This window comes from Ambystoma mexicanum, chromosome 2p, assembly GCF_040938575.1.
Source record: "Ambystoma mexicanum isolate Mex_15411 chromosome 2p, UKY_AmexF1_1, whole genome shotgun sequence".
Taxonomy (NCBI): Eukaryota; Metazoa; Chordata; class Amphibia; order Caudata; family Ambystomatidae; genus Ambystoma; species Ambystoma mexicanum.
Window position 1 is genome coordinate 284,939,070 of NC_090923.1, and position 17,813 is coordinate 284,956,882.

Below are 17,813 nucleotides of genomic sequence, written 5' to 3' on the forward strand. Positions count from 1 at the left end.
TGTGCACACCGGTGACAACTGGCCTCTCCAAATGCTCCAGTGCTAACGTGCCACCAATGTGGTTAAGAGTACTGGTGGGGCTAGGAAATTTAGTTCCTCTGAACTACAGTGCTCGCAATCAGCGGGGGACTATGGGTCGTACTGCACCTGAAGCAGCAAGGCACGCAGCAATGCGAGAATGAAGTGGAAGGAAAATTAGCAAGATCCTAAGTGCCTGCAATCCCATATCCAGATGTACCCACCAGATAAATGCACAGATAAACGTTCAAAGGCACGTTCTTCAGTACAAATAAAAATGCAACATTAACTGCTTGGAGAGTGGAGAGCAATTGAACAATATCAATGCTCACAGTTACAATCATGCCTTTCTCCCTCACATCCAGGACCTTGCCAAGAAGGCCCACTTTCAACTTCACCTCCTCAAAGGAATCCTTCCTTTCCTCACTTTTCACCAGAAGCTCAATGTCTCCAGAACTCTGGTACGCTCTAGGCTTACCTACTGCAATAGACTCTTCCGTAATCTACCCTCTTACTCTCTACATCCCCTCCAGCTAATCAAGAAAAGGGCTGCAAGACTTATCCTTGGCCTCATGCCCAGTGACTGCGTCTCTCCAGGTCTAAAAACTCTCCACTGGCTCCTGGTTGCTGCAAGGATCACATTCAAATCCCTCTGCGTCATCCATAAGGCTGTCTGGGGCCGGGGTCTAGGTACAATTGTCTCTCACTAAATAAACTCCCTCCAGATCTTTACGTTCCTCCAGCACCAACTCTGTGTATCAAGCGATTCACCAAACAGCGAGCCGTTGGACAATCTCTTTCCTCGGCTGGCTTACTCCTATGAAACAGCCTTCCCTTCCTCTTCATCTTGAGCCAGATCTTCTCAAATTCCAGAAGTTCCTGAAGACTTTCCTATTCATCTCCTCCTTCCCCCTCTCTCCTTTGTTGAAACACCACATTTGCTGAGATTGGTGACTATGGCCCTTTCCTCCTCTCCTCTCTCGCTCGCTCATTCCTGATGACTCTGTGAGAACCTGGCCATCAAGGATCAGGCCCTGGAGTGACTGACCTCCTTCCTCTTGGACCGCCCCTCCCAGGTCCAACTTGGTCCCTTTCTCTCTGCAACATCTCTCTCTACCTGTGGCGTTCCCCAGGGCTCTATCCTCTCACTCTGGTTTTTGAACCTCTACTTGGCCACTTTGACTCACCTGATCTCTACCTTCTCATCTAACTTTTAGTGTTATGTGGATGACACTCAGCTTTTCTTCAGGCTTCCCTCAGCCTCCTCTCCTCTCTCTCTCACTCCTGACTATCTCTATGCGATTCAGGATTGCTGCACCTCCATCAATCTCTGCCTCAATGGCAATAAGACAGAGATCCTTCTCACTAGGACCCCTACCCCGGCTTTCCCTCTCTCACTCTGGTCGCCCGCCGCTTTCCTGTGAGGCAAAAGACCATGGTGTCACCTTCGACTCCACTCTCTCTTTCTCTCCTCACATCTTGGACGTTGCCAAAAAGTCCCACTACCAGCTGCACCTCCTCAAAGGGACTCTTCCCTTTCTCACTTTCCCCCATAAGCTCACTGTCTCCAGAGCCCTGGTTCTTCCCAGGCTGGACTACTGCAACAGCCTCTTTCTCCATCTGCCTTTCTCTACTCTCCTCTCTCTGCAACTAATCCAGAAGAGGACTGCAAGACTGATCCTTGGCCTCAAGCCCATGGATTGTATCTCTCTAGCCCTGAAATATCTCCACTGGCTCACAGCGGCTGCAAGGATCAAGTTCAGGACCCTTTGCATTGTCCACAAGGCTTTCTTGGACCGGGACCCAGACTACATCCAACGACCTTTTCCAAAATATCTTCATTCTCGAGCCCTTCGCTCAGCTACCTCCAACTCTCTAAGGGATAGACTTTTCTCCAGGCAGAGAGTGAGGGGTAGATCTCGCTCCTCTGCAGGGGCCTCCCTCAGGAATGGCCTCCTTGCCCCTCTCAAACTTGAGCCAGACCACCTGAAGTTCCTGTAGCAGCTCAAAACATTCCTCTTCTCTGCTTTCTTTCTCTCCCTCCCCTGCTGACCTACCTGACATACATGTCTGCTGTACCGACTGGTTGCTTGGCTACCCTGAGAGTCTCACTGGGTGCCATGCTCTTTCTTGATCAGTCACCCTTGCACTAGCTCCGGGCCCACCATGCACTTAGGGATGTAACTATAACCCTACAGTCCCTTGTTCTCCTTGCCCTACCCAGAGCCGCATTGCCCTGGCCGCACTTGCTCAGAGCATTGCTGCCCTTTCTTCCCATCCCCTCTACCATGCACTGCCCCTTCCCTTTCCACTTGCACATCTCATTCTCGCACTTGCACGATCTGAATGACACAAGGCCTTGTAAGATTGTTTGTCTTGCCCTCCCTCTGTCTTCCCTCCCTCGTCTTGTCGCGCTTAAAAACACTTGTGTATGGGTGCGTTATAAATGACATCATATCATATTATGTGGAGAGAAAGTGGGCAACTAAAGCCACAGAGAGTCACAGCGATTGCAACCAAACGTAAGTTATAAGTGCACGGCAGCAGCTGATTGTTAAAATGTGGGTGCCTTGCCCTGCAACCCACATTTATGAAATTACTGAGAAGATTGTAAACAATTACACTGCGCTACAACCTATAGTTCAAAATGTACAGTTGTACAATATTTAATTATGCTTTTCATCAGCCTGACATGTGTTTCGAGCTTGGCTCTTCCTCTGAGGCTGATACATTTAAGACACATTAGTTATACAGTTTGTCAAGATAATTGAAGACAATTATATACATTCCCATTGGATTATGGGATAGACCGAACCAAGGTAGCATTAGGGGTTGCAAAATATGTTCCAATTCCATACATTCATATTGATTGATAAATAGATCATTATATATATCGTTAAGGCCAAATCATGCATTAAGTCAGCATATTTAGAATAAACAGAATAAACCATGCATGTTACCCATTGGAGTTGTAGCATGAAGTCCAGAATCGGAAAGACAAAAATAGAGATAGCCATCTATTAGCAATTAAAGGCACAACAAATAGCCACGGCCATAAATTGCGGTGCGACCACATTTGCACTTCAATGAAAGAAAGGAAGATATATCGGATATTTACCAAATAGTCTTGTCCGTTCTGTTAAGGGCACTAAAGAGTAAATGATTGTGATTGGAATTTATTATTGCTTATTATATCAGTGCAAGTTGGTTGAAAATGTTGCTGCATAGCAAGAGCTACTGAATATCTCGTACAATATCCACTTACCAATCAGGTTGCTTGAACAATATTTTAAACTTGAAACTTAGTTCTGTGCCATGTGAAAAAAGAAAGAGGAAAAGGGTTGCAGGGATTGATGAAAGTATAACTAATAATTTGGCGAAGATTATGAGCATTATTAAAAATGACGCTAAGGATTGGAGAATTACCTTAGATGCTGGATTTGTAATTACACATTGGATATATGAACTGCAGCAGGTCCCAAAAGTCACCGTTTTATGGAGGAAGTATATAATTGATTGCAGATCACAATTCCGCATCTACGTGTGATAGAGTGAGAGAAGAGAGAAATAATGGCCATAAATTAGTAATGGAGTCCCAGATTGCTGCCAATAAAATCAATTAGTAGCGCTAAGAGACCATGAGTAAATATGCTTGCGTCTTGTTTACCTGCCTCTCGACATGCAAATGTGTCTTCGGGAGGGCACGCATGCGCGTCTATGCTCATTTTATGATACTACTGCCGCGTTGGGCCCAAGGTACGTCTTTAGGATTTGCATACCGCCATCTTAGGTGGGGATGCCTTTCAAACACCCACCTAGAGGTGCAATGTCCAGAGCCAGATCATCTACCATAAAGAACCGTGTAGATTAACCTGATATTTTAACCTTTTAAGTGCCAAGGACGAGTATACTCGTCCTTTTTACATAGTCTTCAATAATAGCCTGGCACTGTAATTGCTCCTTTGAGAGATAAGAGAACATGCTTAAAGCAATCATAATTTGTCATAAAGCAAATAATTATGCACGGTATGTGCAGTTTTGGTTGCAATTGCACATTGAGAATTTATCACAGCATGCTTAAGGAAATTGAAATTAGCCAAAAACCAACGAATAATTCCACATGTTGCGCACGGTGCGCTAATATTCGTGTTGCTGGAATTACTAGGGATTTATAATACCTAACAAACAAACATGCGACGCCGCAAATTAGGCCGTGGCTCATGAGTTGCCCGAACCACTTATCCCCATTGCCATTGCTTGTTAGACAATAGTAGCATGTAGACCTGCACGACTGCAAACACTGACATTTATATTGGGTCAATTACATATTGTTGTCACTAAAGATCAATTCTTCCAATAGAATGAAACCATCACACTGTCGAGAGCGTAAGCAATTACATTAGGAGCAGAATGAACTGGCAATCCATTGTCAATTAAATGTGGGTATCAATTAAGAGCCATTCTGCAGAACATAAATGCCAGACATTGCAGACAATGCAGCACTGATCTCTCTGACCCCCACAGGCCTTGGCAAACAGCTCAAGCTTTTTGATGATTTTTGACAAAGTAAGTGCTTAACCATGGTGTTCAAAAGGAGAAAAATGTGCCCAACACGTTGTTTAAACTTGGGGGAAGAAAAAATAGAACAAGTTAGAGCGTTCAAGATTACCTTGGATTGTGAAGGGTAAATGGGCCAGCCAGACAGTTAAAGCTGATGTAGTATTAACTAGATACAGTGGTGAAATTGCTAGTTTCCCTAAAAAGCATAGGAGCAAAGCTTCCAGGATACCAATATAAACTTACAAGTTGCAAGCCCGGCCGACTGCCCTGCATGGGTCAGAATTATGAGGACACATGAATTGTAAACCCCTCTCATCCATTGAAAAATGAAATGAAATGAAAAATATACTAAGATTGCCTGCCAGCAATCCAACTGTCCTGCTCCAATTGGAAGTTAACATTCAGGACACCGAGTGTTTAGAAAGATTAACACCTTTGTTACATTGGGTAAGAGTCTGGAGATCACTGGCCTTAGCTAAGTATAGAGATTTGCTATAAAGATCTGCTTTCCCAGGAAGGTGTAATAACAGTATCCCGGTGTATCTTCATTACGGAAATGCTCTTTAAAATGGGTTTGAGGAGAGCTACAAAATTATAAGTTTGCATCTTGTGTGGAACCTAGATTTAAGGTACTCTATTTATTATTTCCACATTCCCCAGTGGTAGCCCCTGGTTACTGGTTAATGCTGGGTACTCAGGAGCTGCTTTTAGTTCCTCCTTATCAAATCTTAATTTCTAACCCTGCCAGTGATAATTAAAAGTAATTATAACCGCATGGAAGACACTGACATTGAACGCAAGCTTGCTAACTCATATAGGCTCACCTCATATTGAACCCAGAAATTGTTTTGTGGCTATGAATGTTATTTAGATGCATTGAAGCCCAGATTACTTCGAGCTGTATATATGAAATTCAGGACTGCCATATAACCATTGGCTGCCAGACTAAACAAAGGGGTTCTTAATGCTACAGACAAATGCCATTTTTGTAAAACTGTAGTGGAAAATGAACTGCATGTCTTGTTAATTTGCCCTAGCTATGTTAAACGAAGAAAACCTTATTTTGAAACCATGCTTTCTCGAACTTGAAATCAAAATGCCAGCTCAAGCTATGATGTGTTGTTATAGAACTGATAATGAACTCATAGTCTACTCGTTAAATATCTCCACAGAGCTTGGCTAAAGAGACACTCTGCACTAAACTTGGCACTATGAATTTTATGTGACTTAGTTCCTTTAAGAGGCGTATGAATATGTTTTATTCCGCCTACTGACAACCATGTTTTAATAAATGGACTAATGCGGTTTTAGTCCTTGTAAAGTTGATTAATCACTCTTCTATTTTATGTTACAGTAGATGATTTTTAGGCCGCCTAACTGTATATAATTATTTGTGATGTCTGCAATGTTGTTTTTAATTGTGTACTGTTACAAGGCATACCACACACACTTGCTGTAAGTAGAACAGACATTTAATGTCCATCATCTCGCACAGGTTCTTCTTAATAAGCCTCCAGCTGCACCACTTCCTGCTCACTCTTTATCAATCTCTCCAACTGCCTCCCTCCTCCTACTGGTCTTCTCATCGCTCTTTCCCACGTTCCACATTACAATGGAAACAGAACACAGAACAGAAACTTGATTTAACTATTTACAATGCATGACACTGCTAAGCTGTATCACTGGTTTAACATTAACACTACCATATAACACACCTACCCCCTTATATACCCAACTACCCCATGCAGTCAAAGGAGGACTCCACCACCATGGCATCATGCAATACTCTTGCGACGCCTTGCGGACCCCAATATTTATTTTGTCCCTTTGTATACAAACCTGGCTTTCTCACACAAACCTTCTCTCCTTCAGACACCTCACATTCCCTCACTGTTTTTAAGTTATGAAACATTTCTTTCATACGCTGAGCCTTACGTTGCACAACCTCTTTGAATCTCAGCTGATCCAATTCCACAAAGCATTCTCTTCCTAACCATGGTGGATACAAAGCTGTGCGTGCCTTTCTTCTCCTTAATACCTCAAATGGCACTAACCCTGTGGTGGCATGTCAAGCCCACCTGTAAGCACCCACCCTCCTCCTGGCCAACTCTTCCTAAGCATCTGCAGTTCGCAAGGCCATCCTTATGCCTTGCATTGTGTTCTATTAAAACGATCAACCGCCCCTTTGGTCTCTGGTGGTACAAAGATGTCTTGTGGTGTTCTACTCCATCATTCTAGAAGTGTGTTGCATCACATTGTCTGTAAAACGTTTCTGCGGATACCCTTCTCTCTGAAACACTCTGTCCAAGAAAGTAATCACTGCCATGTTATCTGCCTGTAACACAATTTTTACCTCAACCCACTTAGAATACTGATGCATAAGAACAATGATATCATTTCTTCTACGTCTCTCTCTTTATCATTGGTCCAAGAATATCAAGCACTATAAACTCCCAGGGCACACAGATTGCACAATTTTATCATGTTTTCAACCTGTGTATCCAATCCCAGCCCCCAATAATCTGCTCTTATCCTTCCTTTAGTTTTTGTCATCCCTAGATGGCCTTCGTGTCCTGCTTTCAGTAGTTTTGACCTCTTACCTTGTAGCTGAACTATGCAACCTGCCTTGTACAACATTGTACCCTGCAGGCTAAATGTGTCCTTGACTTTGTGAAAATGTCCCAATCCTTTTCATTCCATGACTCACTCCAATTTGTCCTGACATATCCTACGATAAGGTTTAACTCTTCATCCTTTCTGGTTGCATCAATCTACTTTTGTTGGTTAATCGCCTTATCGCACACTATAACTACTTGATTAGTACCCTCCACATAACTCACTTCACATTATTTTAAATGCCGTGGGCACTGGGCATGGCCAAAGGCCATGGCTAGCGGCACCAGATGAAAGCTATTGGGCCATGGCTTGTGAGTGGGAAAGAAAGTTTATGTTTTAAAAGATAGGCCCTGGCTAGTGGGCCCAAAAGGCATGTATAGTTGGCCATAGCCCTCTAGTTGGTCCGAACGAAAGATATTGGGGCGGCATGTACAGTGGACACGGAACCTAGTGGGCAACATATCAAGGGGCCATGACGCAAGTCTGTGGCTAGTGTGCACAAAAGAAACCTAGTGTTGTGGCCGGTTTAGGGAACCTATTGGAGCAATATGTATTATGGCCACGATTGAAGGCTGTGGGCACTGGACATGGCCAAAGGCCATGGCTATTAGGACCGTAAGTAAGCTATTGGTGCCACATGTAAAGGGGCCACAGCTGTAGGCCGGGGCCAATGGTCATATGTGAAGGTTATGGCTAGTGAGCGGGAAAGAAAGGTATGTTTTAAAAGATACTATCTGCCATGCTCACTGGCAAGGGTCAAAGGCCATGTTGCCTAATAAATGAGCCCACCTTATTAGACCACTTAGAAAAACATAGCCTAAGGTGGCTGGATCCTTCCTTGCTTTGAAACTAAGCATGGTCGGTCCCGGTTACTGCATGGATGCGAGATAGTTCATAGAGAAGGCTGTGTGTTTTCTTAGTTTTAAATATCTCATCATCTGTATTAATTTCTTTTAAACCATGCTACTGTCAGTTCTTGAAAGTGTTGCACTCAGAGACCATTTTCTTCCTTTTGCTGAATTGCATTCTGGTATTTGTAGTCTCACGGTCAAGATGGGGGAATAATGCCATAATTGTACTCTTTTTGCCTAACATAGTTTTATAAGTATTACATTTTTTGAGTGACACTATGGTATCTATACTTTTCAAGTTAGCTTTATAAAGCAGAGTATTGTTGAAAGCCAGACATTGGGGTGAGGAGGGGAAATGATGAGAGCAACTAATTGATGAGTATTTGCATTGTGACAAGAGAGTTTGCAATCCTGGACATTGGTGCACAGGTATTTTCCCCTGATTGTGGCTGTTTTTCAGGGCATCAGTAAAGGACACGTGTGGGCAGAAAGAGTTTTTTTTTGTTTCACAGGGCGGACACAACCCCTTGTTTTTTTTTAGGTTGGCAAGCTTGCTCAAGTATTTGGATACCAGGAATTTACTCAGGATGTCATCTTCCCATTGCAGACGCTTACCCACAAGACCACAAGCACTTGTTTCATATTTGGATTTAGTTTTCATGAGAATATTTCACTACAGATTGCTGGGTTTAAAAGGTGAGCACCTTTTATACTTTGCCAGCATATTTAATGGAACATTTCCTCTCTCAGGTTATTGTTCATTACTTTAATAAAAGTCCACTACTATTTTGTCTTGCGCACTTTCTTCTAAGCAGGTGTATTGTACCACATTTGTATATTTCACTTTAAAATATATGGCCACTTACTGTGCGTATATTCATGGGTGCCAGCTTTTGATTTTCGCTATGAGGGTAAAGGTACCTGCGCATATGTTATTATTGCAGCTGGTCATTTATTTCCCTTTTACGTGCTGCTTAAATGTGGTTAGTTGGGGTTGTGCGATGTTTCACAACAGTCACCAAGAGACCAGCCATAAAGCAAGGGGCTTGGAACATGCTGCTTAACCAAAGTGTGTGGTCCATGGCAAATAATTTAATCTTATTGTGGATTGCCTAAAAACATTGTGAGTTCTTAAAGCCTGCAATATTTTATACATAACAATACCACTGTCAAAATAGGATAAAATCAGTTTGAGATTGATGAACGTCTTTGTGCAATGGGTTGCAAGTGTTTTAAAATATCGAGTGGCAGTGCCCACCGCCTAGTGGTCTGGTAACATTTTAAAATGGACAGTGGGCACAGCCAAAGGCCGCACACACTCACCAATGGCGGAAGACCATGCTAGTGGGCTGGAAGCATTCTAAAAATCTATGGAAATAACAAAACCCTTGAATTTCAAGGAAAAAACGTTAATTGCAGGGACGTTAAGGGGAGCAATACATTGTAACAAAACCTTTGAAATTCAAGAAAAAACCTTAGTTGCAGGGACGTTGAGGTGAGAACTTAACGCAACAAAACACATGAAATTCAGCTAAAGCCACCTTAACTTCGTGCCCCCTGTTGCACAGCCTCTGACCACAATGATGACATCACAGATCACATCACTGATGACATCACTAATTACATGTTGTTTGAGAACAATTATGCCATTACGAATCACATCACGGATGCCATCATTGGTGACAACACTAATTACATTGTATGTACCGGATTACATCATTAATGGAATTAGACATAACATAATTTATAAGTTAGCTCATGAAAACTTTGAAGACCTTAATAAGATTTTAAGCTATAGACTTGTCCATGACAAAGGCTGTGGTCACTGACAGGACCAAAGGCCAAAGCTGGTGGTCGGTCAGTGTTCAAAAATACCAATGTGCATGGTTAAAAGCCATAACAAAACAGAGGAGGCAGGGGTATTTCGGTTTTACTTTGAACCATAAGGTCCCTTTAACAAAGTTTTTTCACTGAATTTCATAGGTTTTTAGTAGCACAACTTAACCATAACGTCCCTTTAACAAAGTTTTTTTTACTGAATTTCATAGGTTTTTAGTAGCGCAACTTAAACATAACGTCCCTTTAACAAAGTTTTTCACTGAATTTCATAGGTTTTTAGTAGCACAACTTAACCATAATATCCCTGACTTCATATACATGTAACATAGAGCATACTAACCCCCTCGTAGTGATTTTCATGTCCGCGGACTACCGCCATGTCCGCGGACACATCGAAAATCTGAGCTTGGTGAATGTAAATTTAAATAGTGTGCCCCATTTCCCCTTTGAAGTTGGCTCTGAAAAGAGCCGTTTTTTTTTTTTTACAGAAGCTTGACAGACACCTGTTATTTTGTATTTTTTTTCTTGTTTTTTTTCTTACTTTACTCCTAAAATCTTTACATAACCTTCTCCAAAGCAACCCTTACATTCCAAAATAGAAAGGCATTTCCCGTAAAAGATAAAGAAATGCCATCTTCTTTAAAATTAACAGCATTACTGGCATCAATATTCTCATTGTTACAGAAGAACATACCAGCTCTAAGCATGAAGACACACATGCCTCGGTTGATGACACACCTAGCAATGTTTTGCTGAGGACAAAAAACTGAACTATTGTCCCATATTGCCCTAGGTAGTAATCCAGAAAAAATTACTTTCGCATTTGGAAGGATCTTCATTACGGCTTCAACCGAGCGTTCCAAATCAGCCAACAAAGTAGGGGCACTGACGTTGCCCAAATGGAAAGCATCATAGTGCAAAACTACCACATGCGGTCTGTTCATCCTGGCCATATCTTCACAAACTTGTACAATTCCCTGTACATTGCAATCAGGCACAGTGCTCCACACCACCTCCACTCCTTTCACATCAAAGTTCTTTGCAACATGCCTGCATTCAGCGTACTGCTGTAAACCATGCACAAACATATCTCCGAGCACCAACACCCTGACTTTCTCCACTTCTGCCATCTTCACCAAACACAGTCTCTTTCAACACAAATCCACAACCTCGACATCTGATTGGCTGATCCATACAGTCTTCTTTCCATGTTGGATTTCCTGGAAAAACCCGGATGTAGCACGCCCTGTCCACGAACAGCCACGGTGTCCGCGGACGGCGTCCACTTTACTCTCTGTGCCATTCCCTCATTGCATACAGCTAAGCAATCACACAATACGAATAACGTCCTTAGAACACCCCCATTTTGTGAATTTTCGAACATTTCAGGACAATTACCATTTCATTATTCAACATATTAACATTACAAATATTATACTTTCATCTTGTACTCTGCACACAATGCTATGTTTCTCCATTAGTAGCTCAGTATACTAGATAGAATCCCATAATACAATGCTATTTATATCAATGCATCGTTCAAAGCACTAATAACGATATGATATTTATTGCAATATCCTTGACACTTTTTTCGCAACATTATAATAAAAATCCCTAGTACACAAATTCCATGAAAAGTACATACACATGTGATGTCATCAGTGATTTCATCAATGACATTTGCGATGTCATCTTTGATGTCCTGGGTGTTAGTCTTAGCAGTGCACTGTGGTGGCGTGAGTTATTTTTCATAGCTTACCATAACTTGTGATTTTCAGGGGTCTTTCGGCTGTACTTAGAACCATAACGTCCCTTAAACAAACTTTTTTTAATATCACGCAAACAATATACAAACATGGCGTGCAAAAACCAACTTCTCACAGATGGCTTTACACAGAATGTTGCAAAGTAAGAATTTATGCTCGTTCACAGTGAAGGTCAGCTGCTTCCATTTTTTGCTCGGGCCCCGTAGAGGCTCACAAAGGGGACTATAAGGTTGTATTGTGTTTTGACCTTGACAGACAGAGATTGTGATGAAAGACTTCTCTTGAAGGAGTGTTGCTAAAACGTAAGAGAAGATAAGGATGAAATTTATGAAACAAAACCACTTTTATATATTATATCACTATGCGAAAGATCGTTGGCACACGCGGAGTCGTATTTTGGGATGGCACCACTCGTAGACAATGGAAATTGCAATTGTACTGTAAGTAACCCTTTAGATTATTTTATACCAAATATAATTACAATAGCGTAGCATTAAAGACCGCTCAAGTTGAACTTGTTCGTTGAAAGTGGCATAATGTTTTCTTCCGTGCACTATCACCGCCAAATTGATCCCCTGTTGTTTAGAGGGCTCTGAAAAAGGCAGACGACACAGGGTGGGTTAATATAAATAATTTAACCGGTCTGTAGGCGGTCAAGCGCTCTACTCGCTGTGCCACTTCACTGTAGCCTGTCAAGTGGCACAGCGAATACAGCGCTCGCTTTGACATCCGTGCACAGCTTGCTAACGCAAGTTCGAATCCCGGCAAGGCCAAACTCAGCCTTTCATCCTTCCGTGGTCGATAAATGAGCACCACACACCATGGTTAATAATAAGCACCGCTTAGATACCTCACGGTTCTTAGCGCTATATGAATGGGAAAATATTATTAACATACTCCGTTGCACTATCTTCGATAGCAAATAGTTTCACGCCCTAATAAATAAAATGATGATTTTTAATGAAGATCGGCTGGTGAGACTAATTTATGTTTTTTAAAACAGGTATGTGGCCCCATTTTGCCTAAGTCACGATTTACAGACTCCAGCGGATGGGGTCTTCAACTGCCAGGTGCAGGTCCAAATATGCAACTTCATGACCCTCACCATTTTATGGGACAATCGCCAAGGACCAATATGCCCTTACGCAGTACTAGCGGCTACAAACAACATACCAACCAATAGGGTGGTCCAATGGCTCGTTTTTGGAGCAACCTTCCGATTATCAGAGCGACCATTTACTGCTTTTATCATAAACCAACAGCCTATCTACCGCAAAGGAACAACGCGTGGCTCCAAATAAACTTTTGCTGATCTACATCAGAGACAATAGCAAATCGCTGAATATTCACTAAACATTTCATGTGAAATAAATGTACTTTACCAAATGTACAATCCTGCTGTTTACTTTTAAACCACAGTTTCATATTCCGAATTGTGGCGCACTGAGTTGTAAGCTGATCTAACACCCTCTGTACCACAAAGGAACATTGCGTGCCTCAACATGAACTTTTGCGGATCGACAACAAAGACAAATGCAAATTGCTGAATATTCTCTAAACATTTGCAGGCCGATTCATGGAATAAATGTGCGCCGAAAATCCCGGCGCAGAGGGGCCAATACGTGCGCTGCGCCGAAAATCAGCGCAAAGCGCAGGGAAACCAGCGCACGTCGATTCATGGAAGTCCGTGCGCAAGAAAAGCAGAGGACGTGCGCCGAAAAAGCGCGCGGCGCAGGCCGGCGCACAGGTCAACCAACGTCGTGCGCCACGGCCACTGCGCCATCACTCCGAGCGCAGCGCACAGCTCTAAAGTAGGCGGAACACAGGGCGGGACACTCGGAATGGGGAATAAAATGGGGCACAACACTCGGAATGGGGAAGAATGTGGGCGGCACGGGGAAAGTTCAGGAGGCAAGTGCGCGGAACGCCCACACGCTCGCATACAACACGTATTCATGGAATAGAATAGGGCAAAAAAGCGCACGCTCAAAGCAGCGCACAGGCACAAACAGGCACAAACACGACCGCCACAAGAAAGCAGGCGGTAGCGTGTCTGCGCCTGCAAGAAATGTGCGCTAAAAGGCGCGCCAACAAATAGCACCTATATACAGACATGACCAATGTACAATACTGTTGCCCTCCTGGACAAATGACGTACAAAGGGGTACCCACAAACACAGACACGCGCAGAGAGAAAAAATAAACGTGTGCGTGCATACCGGGGTGCGCGGTAAGTTCCACACGCGATATGGGCTGGGCGGGTACGTGGATTGCAGGGGTGCGCGGGAAGTTCCACACGCGATATGGCAGGGAACGTGGATTCGAGGTGTGCGCGGGAAGTTCCACACGCGAAATGGCCGGGTACGTGGATTACTGGGGCGCGCGGGAAGTTCCACACGCGATATGGCAGGGAACGTGGATTCGAGGGGTGCGCGGGAAGTTGCACACGCGAAATGGCCGGGTACGTGGATTGCAGGAGTGCGCGGGAAGTTGCACACGCGATATGGCAGGGAACGTGGATTCGAGGGGTGCGCGGGAAGTTGCACACGCGAAATGGCCGGGTACGTGGCTTTCAGGGGCGCGCGGGAAGTCCCACACGCGATATGGCAGGGAACGTGGATTCGAGGGGTGCGCGGGAAGTAGCACACGCGAAATGGCCGGGTACGTGGATTGCAGGAGTGCGCGGGAAGTTGCACACGCGATATGGCCGGGTACGTGGTTTTCAGGGGCGCGCGGGAAGTTCCACACGCGACATGGCCGGGTACGTGGATTTCTGGGGCGCGCGGGAAGTTCCACACGCGATATGGCAGGGAACGTGGATTCGAGGGGTGCGCGGGAAGTTGCACACGCGAAATGGCCGGGTACGTGGATTGCAGGAGTGCGCGGGAAGTTGCACACGCGATATGGCAGGGAACGTGGATTCGAGGGGTGCGCGGGAAGTTGCACACGCGAAATGGCCGGGTACGTGGCTTTCAGGGGCGCGCGGGAAGTCCCACACGCGATATGGCAGGGAACGTGGATTCGAGGGGTGCGCGGGAAGTTGCACACGCGAAATGGCCGGGTACGTGGATTGCAGGAGTGCGCGGGAAGTTGCACACGCGATATGGCCGGGTACGTGGTTTTCAGGGGCGCGCGGGAAGTTCCACACGCGAAATGGCCGGGTACGTGGATTCGAGGGGTGCGCGGGAAGTTGCACACGCGAAATGGCCGGGTACGTGGTTATCAGGGGCGCGCGGGAAGTTCCACACGCGATATGGCCGGGTACGTGGATTGCAGGAGTGCGCGGGAAGTTCCACACGCGAAATGGCCGGGTACGTGGATTACTGGGGCGCGCGGGAAGTTCCACACGCGATATGGCAGGGAACGTGGATTTGAGGGGTGCGCGGGAAGTTGCACACGCGATTTGGCTGTGAGCTCCCAGGCATTACCTGTACACCCTCCACGGCCCCTGCAGGCAGCACACACCACAGGGAACTACCCTGCACACCTGCTCATGTCTCCCACCACCCCCACCCCCAGCACTGTGGGCAACCTGCCAGCAGGCCCCCACCCATGGCCAACCCATGTCTCCCACTACCCCCACCCCCAGCACTGTGGGCAACCAGCCAGCAGGCCCCCACCCATGGCCAACCCATGTCTCCCACCACCCCCACCCCCAGCACTGTGGGCAACCTGCCAGCAGGCCCCCACCCATGGCCAACCCATGTCTCCCACCACCCCCACCCCCAGCACTGTGGGCAACCTGCCAGCAGGCCCCCACCCATGGCCAACCCATGTCTCCCACCACCCCCAGCACTGTGGGCAACCTGCCAGCAGGCCCCCACCCATGGCCAACCCATGTCTCCCACCACCCCCACCCCCAGCACTGTGGGCAACCTGCCAGCAGGCCCCCACCCATGGCCAACCCATGTCTCCCACCACCCCCACCCCCAGCACTGTGGGCAACCTGCCAGCAGGCCCCCACCCATGGCCAACCCATGTCTCCCACCACCCCCACCCCCAGCACTGTGGGGAACCTGCCAGCAGGCCCCCACCCATGGCCAACCCATGTCTCCCACCACCCCCACCCCCAGCACTGTGGGGAACCTGCCAGCAGGCCCCCACCCATGGCCAACCCATGTCTCCCACCACCCCCACCCCCAGCACTGTGGGCAACCAGCCAGCAGGCCCCCACCCATGGCCAACCCATGTCTCCCACCACCCCCACCCCCAGCACTGTGGGCAACCTGCCAGCAGGCCCCCACCCATGGCCAACCCATGTCTCCCACCACCCCCAACCCCCCATCCACCTGGGGCACCCTCCACCAGGCCCCCACCCATGTCCCCCTGGCCCCTGGTCCTGACGATACACAATAATGGCAGTAATGACCAGCATACCCAGCACAAACACCCAGGCAAGGATTGCATGCACCCACATAGTGAATGCAATCACATGACACAACCCCAAAGGCAAGTAAGCAAAAGAACACATGTCCGCCACACACACATACACAATGGGTGCAAGTCAATGTCAAAACCCATATCATGGCATGTAAGAAACCAAAGAAAAAATGACACAAGTGTAAGATAATATCAAAATGTATTAAAAATAAAAATAAAGTAAACTCTGACAACTATCTGGTAAAGCAAATAAAAGGTCCATGTCCGGGAACAAAAATTAGAAACCAAAAAACAAAGGATAGAAAAATGAATAGATTTTGTCCAAAGTAAACACATGTAGAATGAAATGAAAGATAAACCATTACGACATGGTGTGACCAATATGAAAATTAAAAAATTTATCTCACAAAAAATAACTATATTTACAGGATTGTTCAAGGGTCCATGAGCCCAACACCACAAATTAAACCTAATACTAACTATTTAAAAAAATATGTACAAAGAAGTGGCCATTGTCCAAGCGGTCCAAAAAAAAAAAATTAAATAAAGGAAACCTAGCACTAACTAACTAAAAAACTATATACAAAGGCAGCGGGCTAGTCCTGCGGCTCACTTGGTGATGCTGGCCAGGGCATCCTCGAACTCCACGTCAATGTCCTGGAGGCGGGACTCAGTCCTGGCCCCGAGGTCTCGCAGGGACAACCCCATGTGCTCTCCAAATTCCCTGCGAGCCTCCTCGAGGCACTCAGCCCGCCTCAATGCCTGATGCATGGAGATCTCCGCCCTGGCCATGGCGAGCCGCTCCTCTTCCGCCCGCTGCCGCTCCGCACCTATCCGCTGGCCAAACTCCTCCCACACGGAACACACCGCCATGCCAGGGTTGCCCTGCCCTCCGGCCGATGCCTGCCCCTCCGATCTTGATGGCCCTGAGCCATGATGCCTCCCACGTCGAGCCCGCTGCTGCCTGCGACGCCACTGCCTCTGCCAGCACGACGGCATCCAGGCTGATGGTAACCACCGACGCCGTCGTGCACGTGCCCTGCCCGATGATGCCGGCACATCTTCCATCTGCTGGGGTCCACTTGCTGTGTCGTCCACCCCTGCTGGACCTCCGACTCCCAACTGTGGCAGGGATGGGATCCCCACCGAGCTGGCTGCATTGGTCGGGGCAGGTCCACAGGGGGCCATGGTGGCATCTGGGCCGGAAGACGGCAAGGAGAACGACTGGTGGATAGCCTGCACAGAGGAGGAGAGGGCCGTCAGATTGGCCAACACATGCAGGAACCCCCCGAACATGGCCGATCCCAATTGGGCCACGTCGGCACGGTGCACTTCGTGATGACGTGCGTGCTCCTCCCGGGAAGCACGCACGGCATCACGAATCACAGCCGTGCGCATCGCGACCCCAATCAGGACCTGCTCCACGCGGCCAGGGGTTCCCACGGCCGCAGGTGGAGGGGAGTCAGTTGACATGGACATCCCCTCTACCTGCGGACGGGCCTGGGACGGGGCATCCCTGCTGGTGCATGGTGGTGCACTCACAGGGTCAGGGACAGCGACATGCACAGGCCCCTCCACGGTGACCTGTGCTGCCTCCTGCCCCTGGCCCTGGACTGCACCACTTGCACCAGCAGGGATGCTCCCACCAGGGCCCATGTGTGCACCAGTGTCGGCCTCCTCCTCCTCTGTGCAAACCACCAACCTGGATGGCTCCTCACCGTCTCCCGCCGTAGCAGGCCCCTGTGGGGGCTCACCCACCCCTTCCGCTGCAGCCGTGGGGGCA